The sequence below is a fragment of the Sciurus vulgaris genome (assembly GCF_902686455.1).
Source record: "Sciurus vulgaris genome assembly, chromosome: 9".
In the NCBI taxonomy this organism is placed as follows: Eukaryota; Metazoa; Chordata; class Mammalia; order Rodentia; family Sciuridae; genus Sciurus; species Sciurus vulgaris.
The window spans coordinates 36,896,840-36,910,448 of NC_136469.1; the positions used below are offsets into that span (position 1 = coordinate 36,896,840).

The following is a 13,609-nucleotide window of genomic DNA, read 5'->3' on the forward strand; positions in this document are numbered from 1 at the left end:
ATCTATAAGTTGGAGGAATTGGGCATATTTTAAACAAAAACAATTGTGGTTATCTTTAGGGCTTGCCGTATTATGGAAATTGATTTCCACATTATGGGAACATTTTCAGTAGTGTTCTGATTTTTCATTGGTGTATAATGAAGGACAAAAAAATTGTGCCACATACTGCAAGTATGGGTTTTCTTTTTCCCTTTTTTTTTTTTTTTTTTTTCCTTGACCTCATTAGGATTTTCTATATGGTTTTGAATAAGTATTTTGGGAGAATTTGGGGATCTCTGTTGAATACCTCACTCAATGAAGACCCCCGTTAGTAGTGTCCTTGATTAGGGGTGACCAATGGAAAAGGAGTTGTAGCAGATATCAGCAAAGATACAGGAAGCTGGGGACAGTCTGCCAGTGTTCACCAGACTAATAAGATTAATAATGGACATCTGAACAAATCTTTCCTTCACCTGGCCTAACTTTTAGATATTGGGTTGCCCTCCTGGGAAAAACTTACCAGAAAATTTCCCTCTCCCTACCTAAAAAAAATAATGATCCCAAGTTTACTTTTATTCCGATTTTACCTGGTGTGTGCTTTTCAGGGAAGTGTGTGCCTCATATAGGGAATTAACTGCCCTTGAAAGCCCACTTTGTAGCTGAGTAGATATTTAGAAGTTAAGGCACAGCCTGTAGATGGTGGAATGAAACAGACATCATTACCCTATGTACGTGTATTATTAAACGAATGGTATGAATCTACATCATGTACAACCATAGAAACGAAATGATGTACCCCATTTGTGTACGATGAATCAAAATGCAGTCTGTAAAAAAATTAAATAAATTAATAAAAGAAGAAAAGTATTCCTAGTGTGAATTTGTATTCTTTATACATTTAAACATAGGGTGTAACTTTTTAAATCTGGAGAACGAAAGGTTCCCAGAGACTTCAGGTAGACTTTTTGGGGCAGTTTGGTAGCATGTTTTGGGGAAATTCTAAGTAAAAGTAAGATCTAACTTTTTTATATTTTTGATTTTGGTTGGAGAGTTTGTGGAAACATTTTCTAATGTCATTATCTTAAAACTTTTCCCTCATAATTGTTTTGACCTTACCATCTGTTTACTTTGGTGTACTTCCTAGTTCCTTCTCTGAATTTCTTAACTGTTCTGTCGCTCCTCCAGTTTTCACATACTGTATTAGAGTGGAGATTTGTTGTCCAATAAGTAGCTTATATCACAAGTCATTTTCAGCTCTTTGTGCTTCCTGGCATTTCACCTAATAAGAGGATCAGTAGAATCACTATTTCTTCTTGTGTATTTTGTTAGATGAGCCCTTGTGTAGCTTCAAGGAAAGAGGTTGTTAGGAAAACTAAAAAGGGAATCAAAGGAGATTGAATTTATACATCTAAGAGAGGTAGACAGGATATGGTATTTTTGACATTTTGAGGAAGTTCTCTGCTGGTCTTCAGAATGCTTTTCACTTTTAATTAATTGATACATAAGTTTGGATTTGGATAATGCTTTGTTTCATAATGATAAATTAGGACAGAAAATTGACTTGTATAGCAGCTCAAGTCAGAAATGAAATTGGGCTCTTGATTACCTTGGATTTAAGACCAGATTTACATGGGACTCAGTAAAAAAGCCAAAATATGTCCAGTGACTTACATATCTGGTTCAAGTTTGAAGCATTAGCTTAAGGTGCTTTGTGTAGTTTTTAAAATATCTCTGGTGAATTAGTGGACCAGCTTTCACCTAAAATGTAACAGGGAGGTGAAAAATATCATGGCTGTCAATTGTTTTATGGTGGACCAGTTAAATGAAATGAGTAGGCATGAATATCTACTGTGATGTGGGGAGAGAATAAAAGCATTGCAGCTGCTTGGTGGTTAGCTGTGTAAAGGCCAGAGTAAACTCCGCTCTTCTTTCCCCAGTCCTGAGTACCTCCAGCCAAATGTCCTAGTTAATGCTAATCCCCATTGTTCTGTTAGAACAAATTTAAGTAATCTGTTACAGGGTAGTATAAATATAATTAATCTACTTATTATCATTATCAAATAGCAGCTGGTGTCTGTGTGTTATGACTTGGTACTCCACCTATACAAGTTCAGGTAGGACACCCATGGTTACACCTCCTGGAATTTACAGTCCATAGGACAACAGATTACACACTAAGATGAATAAGCAACAGACAGCACCTTGGACACTATAACATACATATAAATCAAACACTGATAGAGAAAAATTTTTACCTTCAGTACAGAATTTAGAGCTTACTTGCTGCTCTTGTACTTGGTATGACTGAGGGCAGGACTGTGACTTCCCACCACTGCCAACTCCCAACATGCAAATATTTCTAGTAAGATTTTTCTGAGGCAGAATAAAGAATATTCTGGGAACAACCACAGTTTTGTTTCAGTGCACTCAAGTTTTGTTTTTGTTTTTTTTTAATACACTGTGAAAGCATGTTAACAGCTTTTTTTTTTATAACTGTCTTTCGTTTGTTTGTTTATTCATTTATTATTTATTTATTTATTTATTTATTTATTTATGTAGTGATGAGAATCGAACCCAGTGTCTCACACGTGCTAGGCAAACACTTTACCACTGAGCCACAACCCCAGCCCCAACACTCGTTTTTTTTTTTTTAATTAATTTTTTTTATTTGTTCTAATCTGTGACAGTAGAATGCATTTATACATTTTGATCATGCATAAATGGAGTGTAATCTCTCATTTTTTTGATTATTCATATTGAAGGATCAAGTTTTTAATGCCCTTAAGATGTATAGCACACGAACAGTAGCATTGCTTGCTTTTTACTACTCTCTTAAAAGTCTTTCTGCAGATGTCCTTGCCTGCGCTTTGGATCTCCTGGCACACCCTTTACATTATATCTCCTTGTCCTGATTACCAACATACAGCTCTGGGGCTTATACTAGTGATGTCTAGCAGAGGTGAAGAAGGGAGTTGTAGGATCTATTAAAAGCCCTTGGCAGACAGATTAAGGAGGCCTTTGAGTTCTGCCTCATTCACCATGTTGATAGAAGATTCAGCAAGACTCTACATTTCACCAATCCTCAAGTTTTGCCATTTGTAAAGTGACAGCACCAGTCTTATGTAATAGAGTTGTGGTGAGAAGATAGTTTGAAAATCCTTCAAAAAGAATAAAATATGGTACAAAATGATTTTAAGTATTACCAACTCCTTTAAGGTTATGAAATTTTGTAGTGTTCCTGTTGAGGCTTTCCTAAAATTGAAGCATTTTCAGAGACTGTTTTCTTTCTGTGGATTAGAGGACTGAGCTGAGATACATGTTTTTGTTGGTTTGTTTAATGGTGATGCAGCACCCTAAGTTTTCAGAGAAGCATTAAAGACATGAAGTAGGCGGTGAGTCAGAACTGAATAGAAGTGACTGGGCATTCAGAAATATTTTTAGGAATATTTATTTTTTTCAGGATTAGTTCCAAGTTTTTATTATCAAGAGTAAAATTTGGGGGGGGGGGCTGGGGAGATAGCTCAGTTGGTAGAGTGCTTGCCTTGCATGCACAAGACCCTGGGTTCAATCCCCAGCACCACAAAAAAAAAAAAAAAAAAAAAAAAAAGTAAAATTTTGTTTAACCAAAGAGGGGATTGGTTGAACAAAATGATCATCACATAAAGGTGTTTTCACTCGAAGTGAAAGTAAGATGTAAATTTATATGATTAACATGTACAGAAAGGGTTAGCAACACTGTACTTCAGCATGTTAACAGTGGTTATTAAGAGGTAGATAAAAATTTCTTGTTTTATTCTTTCTTGTTACTAATTTTGGATTTTGCTGTAATGAATTTGTTGCTTTTGTGAGGTAAATTATTTTAAATAGTTTTTAGAATATTTTATACTGTGATATATAGGGTAAGAATAATGTTTGCTTGGAAAAATCTGATTTGAATAAAATCTCTTATTAGACTTTTTCCTCTTAATGCTCCCTTCAGCAGCACATATACTTTAAAAAAAAGAACTTTTTCTCCTCATTAAAATAATCAATAGTTTATGTTATTAAAATAATATGTTTATTAGGAATTTTAATGTACTTAAAAACTTAAGTTCATTCAGCACCTTAGGAGGACAAGTTAATTGTTGGTGTTAATAATTATAGGAATGCATATGTGCAAAATTTTTATCAGTTGGGCAAGGTCACTGCAATCCTTTGAACCCTGGTGTAGTCTTCACCTGAGGCTCAGAGCAGCTTAGGAGCTGAATGCAGGTCTCCATTGTTATTTGAAATATGTTTAGAAAAGAATGATGCAGACTTTTTGATTTGGAGGGAATTTGGGTAAGTTGAAAGACCTGGATTAGATGTTTTTTAATCTGAAACAAGTATTGTAATTGTAAATTGTGAAGTGTGAATCTGTCATCTTACATGTTGTTGTTTGATTAGGTAGGTGATATTAAGAGATAGACTAGTGCATATGGTGGTTTAATGCACAGAGTGTGTAGCTCCAAGGAGAGCTTTGGTTTTTGTTGTTGCTTTAGGTTGTGTTTCTTATGTTTGCTTCTAAGGTCAGTTGAAGGAAGCCACGTTGACTTTGTGTTTCCTTGGCAAAGGAAGTTACAAAAGATTGTCCTTGCCCTCACGAAATGCTTTGGCTGCCAGCATGAATTCCTGGTGGGTGAATCTGATTTGAGAGCTGGTAATGTGATTTATTTCTCCAGCCACTGTTTTTCTTGGTGTGTGCAAAAGGAACAAATGTTTTATACTGATTGTACAAATCCTTTGCCTGGTGTGAATTGTTGGGCCTGGACTATGAGATCATGTACTTGGCTATAAAAGTAAGTTTTTCCTTTGAGTATAAGAGTGCTGAAATACTTGGTGAGTTCCTACTTACCAAACTTTCTTTATCTCAGGTTTGTGAAAAATGATTATTATGTAAAAGAGGAAAAACAGGATGGACTTTTCCAGCTAACTGGGCATGTTACAGTGATTTCCCTCAACCGCACCCATCTGTAAATGGAACATCCATGACTCACTTCTATGGCCACACAGGCACTTTTGTAACCAGTGCTTGAATGGGAGGGTGGGATGGGGATGGAAGGAGATGGGCTGGCATCCCACTTGTGTTCAGCCAGAATCTGTCCAGCTGCCTTTATAATGGAGTTCTGAAAAGAATAATGTGCCCTCTCATACAGCATGCTATATATTTTTTTCTTACTGTATTTTCTGTTTGTATCAAAATAATACAATATATTAAGTGCAATAAAATGCAGCCATTAATACTATAATGTTGTGGGTAAGTGTTGTGTAGCAAGAGTGCTGTTATGTAAGATTTTTGTGTCAACATGAGTCTGGATTCCTTATCATCATATTCTTGTTCATTCCTTTCATTTCCATTTATTTATTTATTTAGGTACCAGGGATTGAACCCAGAGGCACTTAACCACTGAGCCACATCCCCAGCCCTCTTTTATATTTTATTTAGAGACAGGGTCTTGCTGAGAGTCACTTAGGGCCTTGCTAAATTGCTGCTGCTGGCTTTGAACTCGAAATCTTCTCCCTCAGCCTCCCAAGCTGCTGGAATTACTGATGTGTGTGACACCACACCTGGCTAGAATATTTTTCTAGTTATATGTCCCTGTGATCTTGCTTAATTTGTAGATTGTACTTTAGAATTTGTGCCTAGCACAGCACTAAGGAGAGATGTCTATATTGCTTTATGAAGATGATTTTTATCACACACCTACAACTTTTTAATCATAAGAGTATTAGATGTATTTGCTCTATCTTTAAATAAATAGCCATTGCTATTTCTATTTGATTATCTATGATGACTCATAGAAAATGAAAACTAATTCACAAAGGGTGTCTAAGCAGAACTGGTACTGGAGCAGTAGAAATTCATCCCTCAAAGCTGAGGGGAATGGATGGAGAACCTGCATATCTAGCGGGGAACTCAGTCTGATTCCCAGTAAGAATAGTTGCATGTTGTCATAGCAACTCCATTCCTTCACCAGTTGAAGACAAGTTAGTTGTTAACCTGCACATTCCTCAAGAGATGAAAACAGGTGTTGATTTAGGATGTGTTAGGAAGAAGCAGCAAAATCACCAGTCTAATCAGTTTTGCCTTTAACACCTTATAAATACTTCAGACTGCCAACTGTCTCTCTCATGTGCCCAGAAAATTGGACATTTTCTTTTTTCTATCTTGCAGTCAAAACCTTTAGAATTATGCGGGGAAAGAAATCTTTGTTGTCATACCTCTTAATTAACTACCTTTACTTGCTCAAGTTCTTTTACAAAGTATGATTGAGAAATAGTAACAAAAATATGTTTTAAATTGATGCTACAAATCTTTTAAATTTAAAACTTGCATTTACATGTAACTGTGCATGAAACAAGAAAATGTATTGTTAGAGCCTGGATATGAGAGTTCTTTTGAATCCCAGGCTCTGCCATTGTGTCTGTAGTGCTTAATGCAGTGCTTGGCAGGAAGTTAGTATTTAATAAATACCTGTTGAGTGAATGAATGAATGAATTTAAGAGTTTTGAAAACTGATAATCCTTAAAACATCTCCAGTATTCTGATTTCTTGAAATGTTAATGTTTATAGTAGGGAATTGTCTTTCTTGGTATTTCCCATGTACTTTATGATGTTAAAAAAAAAGAAATATTTTTATAGGGAACTCAAAGAAATTTTCTTATTTCCATTGGTATTAATTGTTTGATATTAGAAAGGATAAGTATTCTGAAGGGTAAATTGATCTACCCCCCCTCCAAAGAAAAACATAAAAAAGAACATATGTTTAAGTAATATATCTGAAACCTATAAATCTCTCAGCTGTCAGAGTAACCTAAAATATTTAACTTAATATTTGTGAAGCTATGAAATTCTTAAGTATATGTTGATAATATAGAACTCTTTTTAACTCTTTTTTCTATGTACTGTGTGTGTGTGTGTGTGTGTTAATTACTGAAGATTCAACCCAGGACAGCTCTACCACTGAGCTACACCTCCAACCCATGTTTATTTTATTTTTTATTTTGAGACAGGTTCTCGCTAAGTTGTTGAGCCTGCCCTGGAACTTGTAATTGTCTTACCCCAGCCTCCTGAGTTGCTGGAATTATAGGTGTGTACCACCGTGACCAACTGTTCTCTATACTTTTTACATTCATTTGGATTCTTGTGTGACTTGTTACTAATAGATTACAGATAGAAATGAACAAACTGTTCTCTCAAATCTAAGATATAGCACACTTAGTTATGAAAAAAAGTATTGTAGGCTGAATCCTGCAGAGACTGTTTGTATCTTACATGAAGTGCTTTAGAAAAAAAGTTGAATCATCTCTGCTGTCCATGTATGATTTTTCCACTTGAAAAACTAATTTAAAAATGGATTCATGAATCTGACTTGTTCCTTAAAAGTATGCATCAGACTAACATATCATTAATGGTGACCTACACTGTGTGAGGAAATGAGGTATGGGTAAACATTTTCCCCAAGCATATCAGGCAGTGACTGTTTGCTCTAGAATGGTACATTAAATAAGTTAGTTGCTAGGGCAAAAGGAGGTGACAGGAACTACTGACCCTACCCAGAGGGCAAAGATGGATTTCTGGCAGCCATTTGGTTCTTTGCTAGTGTGCAGGACTTCACAGAGGACACTGTGAGCATTGGTAACTGGACCCTACTATGTTATGCCATAACTGTTATTTGATTCCACATGTTCCTGAAAAGTTGCTTCTGTATGAAATTATGATTTGCCTTTGTTCAAGATTATTAATTTTGGTAGAGCAGTTGCCTAGCATGTGTGAGGCACTGGGTTCAATTCTCAACACTGCATATAAATAAATAAAATAAAGGTCCATTAACAACTAAAAAATATTGAAGAAGAAAGATTATTAATTTTAAGTGTATCTGGTTACAAATCAAACTGTGTATAAAATATGTTGAAATGTAAGCCTCTCACTTTATTTCTTTATTCCTTAAGTGTATGTTGATAATACAGAACTCTTTTTTCTATGTTGTGTGTGTATGTGTGTGTGTGTGTGTGTGTGTGTGTGTGTGTGTGTGTGTGTGTGTGTTTACAGGAGATTCAACCCAGTAGAGCTCTTATCAAAGGCTACCATTGTATCAATTTCTTTTGTTACCTTCTGGAAGTATTCTATGCAAATATAAGAAAACGATTCTCTTTTCTTTATACAAAATGGCAGTTGCTGTGTGTACTGTTCTGCATTTAGTGATTCATTACCTTGATTTCCTCTGAATCAATGTGCATATAATACTTAGTCTAGTAATTCTTAAGTCTGATTGGACATTAAAGTTACTTAAAGAGATTTAAGCCCAGACTGCTCTCTCAGAGATCCTGATTTAATTGGTCTCAGCTGGGACTCCCTGTTGTGTCTGTCTTTTTCTTTTTTTAATTTTTAAATTTTTTTTAGTTATATATGGACACAATACCTTTATTTTATTTGTTTGTTTTTATGTGGTGCTGAGGATCAAAACCAGCGCCTCTGAGCTACAGTCCCAGCCCTGTCCTGTGTCTTTTTCTTTATGAAACCCTCTCCAGGTAATTTTAGTCTGTAGCCAAGCCTTTTAACTAGTTCCCAATTGATGAATTTTTTAGGTTATTTTCAGACTTTATTAGAAAAGGTGAACTTCCTGGCCAGAAGATCCTAATGCATAAACTCAAGTATGTATGTGTGTGTGTGGGGGTGCATGCACATGCATATACATATATGTATACATAAACACATTGCAGAAATTATCCAAAAACCTCCAGAGAGGTTGCACTTGTTTACACTTTCCTATGACCTGTGATACTGACTGTTTAGTGAAGTATCGTAAAGATACAATATTGATAAAGTGGTGATGAAACTTGGACCCTACCTTACTCTGGGTAGTTGAGCCCTACTCATTCTTGATCCCTTGTCTAGTTTAGTGGCTGTTTAGATTGTTAAACTCTTTTGCAGTTCAGTTTGTCTGTGCTATCTAGACTTAAAATGCTCTTTTTTTTCCTGCACACTGGGGATTGAACTCAGGGATGTGCCCCCATTGAGCTGTATCCTGCCCTTTAACTTTTTTAAAAAATGTTTTTAAAAGCATCTGCTAAGTTGCCTAGTTTGGATTTGAATTTGGTGATCCTTCTGCCTCAGCTCTCCAGTCACTGGGATTATAGGCATTTACCTCCACAGCCCACACATGTAATTTTTTGACCTAGTATTTTAAAAGAAAAACTATGTGCATGAAGATGTTTTTAAAAAGGCTTCTGAGGCTGGGGTTGTGACTCAGTGGTAGAGCATTGGTGAGGCCCTTGGTTCGATCCTCAGCACCACATAAAAATAAAATAAAGGTATTGTGTCCACCTATAACGAAAACAAAATATTTTTTAAATGTTTATTTAAGAAAAAAAGCTTCTGCACATGAAGGTATTCTTTAGGTGTTATTACAATGATAAAATAATTTTTAAAAATGTGAACAGTTGTCCAATAGAAAAAAGTAGCTAAATTATGTTAACTTTGTAGGGGTATTATGTGATGGTTAAATGATTATAAAGTCTGTATTAATATGAAATATTTGATATGTTACATGAAAAAGCAACATCAATTGGTATCTAAGTTGGGAATATATTAGTAAATACACAAATGTATGACCAAGAACTAGAAAGAAGAAAACAGTTAAGCACAGTCAATGTGATTGGGTAATGATTATGGATATTCTTTATAAAAAATAAATGCTTGATCATTATAAAATTTTGTGGGCAAAAAAATGAAATTTAGAAAAAATTCTTATAAAGCAAATAACCATATATTTATAGTGTTAAAGATATATTGTCATTATAGACTTCATTAATTTGTGAAGACATAATTATAGAATATGTATGCAGTTGGCTTCCCCCAAATCTTTTAAGATGCCTATAAGTAACTACTTTTCAAGAATTTTAAGGGATAACAGTCTAATATTTATAGAATAGAACTGACCAGTTCTCATTCATGTCTCATAGTTATTCTTTGAGGGTAGGTGTTTTTATTAACTAATTTATAGGTTATACATTTATAATAACTTATAGATGAAAAAATGGAGGCTTGTTTGAGCTTGAGTGGTTAACATTGATACTGGGAATTCAAGCTATAGTCAGTTCTTTACTAATACATGATCTGTATTCCCTCTGTAGATTAATATTTGAAGTATCTAAGAAATTGAGATTCTGTGCTATATTGTATGAGGTTTGTGAGAAACTATGAGGTCTTAAGTAATACTTCTAGGGAGCTTACTGTTAATAATAAATAATAGATATCAAGTGTGGAAAACTAATTGATATCATGAAGCAGAATCAGGACCAAGTCTCTAATATTAGATTAAGAAGAAAGGAAGGTTTGGGGGTAGGCATTTTAGTCTGGGCTAGTTGGGGGAGGCTTTTTGACAAGGTAGGATCCAACGGGTAGAATTCAGAGAGAGAAAGAAGACCTTTAGAGGGGTCTTGGATTAGTGATGAATGAACTGGTTTCTTTGAAATGAGTGTTCCTGTGAGGTAAGGTACAGTGCAATCAGATTGGACGTGGTAGGCATTATCCCTTTTAATTTTAGGTGACCCTAAAGTGTAGAAGGGGAGATTTCTCCAGTGTATAGTGAGGGTTAGTAGAGTAATCCCTTCAAATGAGGGTTTTCATCATAAAGGGGTATAAAATCACTTTTCTTGCAAGATTGTCTGAAGACCTAGAGATAACATATGTCTGTTGTACCACAGAGAGCCTGGCACCTTTTAGGTATTCAATAGTGATTCATAACCCTCAGAAATGTAAATATTGTCAGCTCCTCCAGCTGCTTCGCTGTATTAATACCATTTTCAGGTGACCTCACGGTTGAAGGGGAGGGGCAAGTAGCTTGTCTTATTAAAAGGTGAAGTTCCTTCTCTGCAGGGACTACAGCTCTGAGTAGTACAGAGCTTTAGTGGCTTGCTCAGCACAAGTACCTTAATTTAAATTTTGGTGCTGAATATCTGAGTTAGTGCTGCTTTACCGCGTATGATGTCTGCAAGCAGAACATACCTATATTCATTAATCTTCCTTATCTTTCCCCTATGTTAGCTCTCTCATCTCCAAGGAGGGAAAAATAACTAATACAAGCTGGTAACTTGATGCTTGCACCTTTTGTGGCTTCCCTTCTACTTGGGGCCAAATCCGCACCTGGTATGCCTCGACCATACATAGATACCTTGTTTCATATTTCAGGAGTTTCTTTTTTTGTTTGTTTTTCCATAAGTAGGTTTTTTGTTTGTTTTGTTTTGTTTTGTTTTGGTACTGGGGATTGAACTCAGGGACACTGGACCCTGAGCCACATCCCCAGCCCTATTTTATATTTTATTTAGAGACAGTGTCTCACAGAGTTGCTTAGTGCCTCACTTTTGCTGAGGGTGCCTTTGAACTTGCTACCCTCCCACTTCAGCCTTCTGAGCCTCTGAGTCTATAAGTAGTTTCCTGACAGTTCTTCTACTTCTTTTATTGACTCATTTTTGTGAAGAGCCAGTTGTGCCTATATCCTGAAATTCCAGACTTTCTTCAAGTAGAGTAGTGTGTGTTTGAAGGCTGTGCCTCAGTTACTGAGGATTGTTGTCTTTACAAATGCGTGACAAAGGGGATGAAGAGGAAGACCAGTTGTATTAGAAGTCAGAAAAAAATTGTCCAGTCATCTTACCTTACACAGTGCTAAGTACCGCTCTACTTGCATGGGAGTATTAGTTTAATAGATAGTGTGCCACAGGAAGTATGTAGCCTCTTGTTCCAGTTAAAGCTATGGAAAGTGGTCCGATTTCAGTAGGTGCAGATCCACTTTGTAATTTGTTCATTGTTGTCTTCTTTCTTACGGTCCTCTTCCCTTCAAATCCAGCTTGTATTGGATTTGGATCTTATAGCTGATGACTTGTCCTGCGGCTCTTTAATTTTACTCCAGCCCAGGATTGAGTTTTAGAGCTGGGATTGCTAAAGTCGATATTGTGTTTTAACACAGCAGCAGCAGTGTGAGGTGTCTTAAGCTTGACTTGACCTGCTGGCATGCTACACTAACATGTGTAATACTGGTTATGAGGAGGATTCTTTTCAGAACTGTATCAAGTTTAGCAACTGATTGTCAGAATTCTTTAGGTTTAATCCCCAGAAAATAGTAGATAACTTCCTTGGGGTTTAGGAGTTGCCAAAACATGTTAGACATGTGCTCTCTCCATTTGTTTTCTTTTGTGCTGGGGATTGAACTCAGAGCCTGGCTCATATTAATGTGTGTTCTACTACTGAGTTATACCCACAGCCTCTGTTTATTTTAGAAACCTTATGTACATGGCATAGGACCTCCAATTCACCATTTTCCTGCTGAGGTTTACCCTAGAAACATTTTTAGTGACAAGGGCTTCCCACAATTTTTCTTGAGGATAAAATAATACAGTCTCTCTACTCCTTTATTTCAAATTCCAACATGTTACTAATCTGCCACTTATCACCCCTCTATTCAGAAGACTCCCATCTTATACATATTCCATCTTAGAAATATCTGGGATATGGGGCCTTGGATAATTGTGTCCTAAATATTTGGGCAAGCAAATTTGATCCTTTTCCTCCTCATCTTCCCTCACCCCTTGCTTGCTGACATTGAGAGGGGTCCTTCCTCACCATCAGATTAGTATGAAAGAGATTACTTTGTGGCCCTGTGCGGCAGAGAGGAGGTCATCTGACCTATACAGGTTTAAACTCTGGGTGGTCTAAAATCCTCACAGCTGGAATACTCCATCTGGTCCCATGCGTTCCTAAGCCTGGTCCAGTTTGAGGCTGGTCCAGTTTGGATTTGCATCAAAGCTTAACAAGTTATTAGAGTTTATTAAGTTTTCCATTGCTTTCTCTTCCTTGGGAACCTAACTGGTATGAATGGAGGTATGCACAGAGGCATATTTAGAGGAAAACTGGATAGGATGCAAAAGTGAGGAAGAGCAAATTGTAAACAAAAATAAAAAATAATAAAAGCTACAAGTAATACATAAAATAGATTCAAGTTTTTGAGAATAAATTAAGAGAATGGTAGCATAATTAATGAAAATGGGAAAGTTTGTAAAGAGAAATGATTTTTAAAAGTGAATATATGCATTTGGACTTGCGCATGTTACATTTGAAGGTGCATGCAGACACTCCAAGTGATATTCATGTGGTTATTGTTGTCAGGGGAGATATTAAGCTAATATTTGCCAGAGAGCTCAGGAAATTCATATTTTACTCTTGAGACTTTTCTTTTTCTATTCCTTCCCTCAAATTACTTTGTCAAAAAACAATTTTTTTTTTTTTTTTTTTGTTCTTTGAAATTCAGCTGCCACCTGTGATTGTCTTTGCTGATTGCTTCAATAGAGCTGACTGGTCTTTCTAAACTCCTAAGTTTAGCATAGTTCTTTTTTTTTTTTTTTCTTTAATATTTTTAGTTGTAGATGGGCACAATACCTTTATTTTATTTGTTTATTTTTATGTGGTGCTTAGGATCAAACCCAGTGCCTCAACACATGCTAGGCAAGCGCTCTACCACTGAGCCACAACCCCAGCCCCTACTTAGCATATTTCTTTTTATGTGGCAGTTAACACATTCTGCTAACTGCTTTTATGTTTTCCCAAACACTTTTC

General features: G+C 36.0%; 1 protein-coding gene across 3 annotated transcripts in view; it reads left to right on the forward strand.

The window, feature by feature from the left end:
* The window catches only part of FNIP2 (folliculin interacting protein 2), a 116,942-nt gene that overhangs the window by 2,107 nt on the left and 101,226 nt on the right, over positions 1-13,609 (forward strand). Inside the window, exon 1 of one of the 3 annotated variants that reach the window (XM_079153543.1) lies at positions 5,132-7,088. The exons of the other annotated variants lie outside the window; for them this stretch is intronic. The gene's annotated coding sequence lies outside the window, so the exon portion shown is untranslated. Of the gene's footprint in view, positions 1-5,131; positions 7,089-13,609 lie in introns of those variants that run through there. 3 annotated transcript variants of the gene reach the window in all.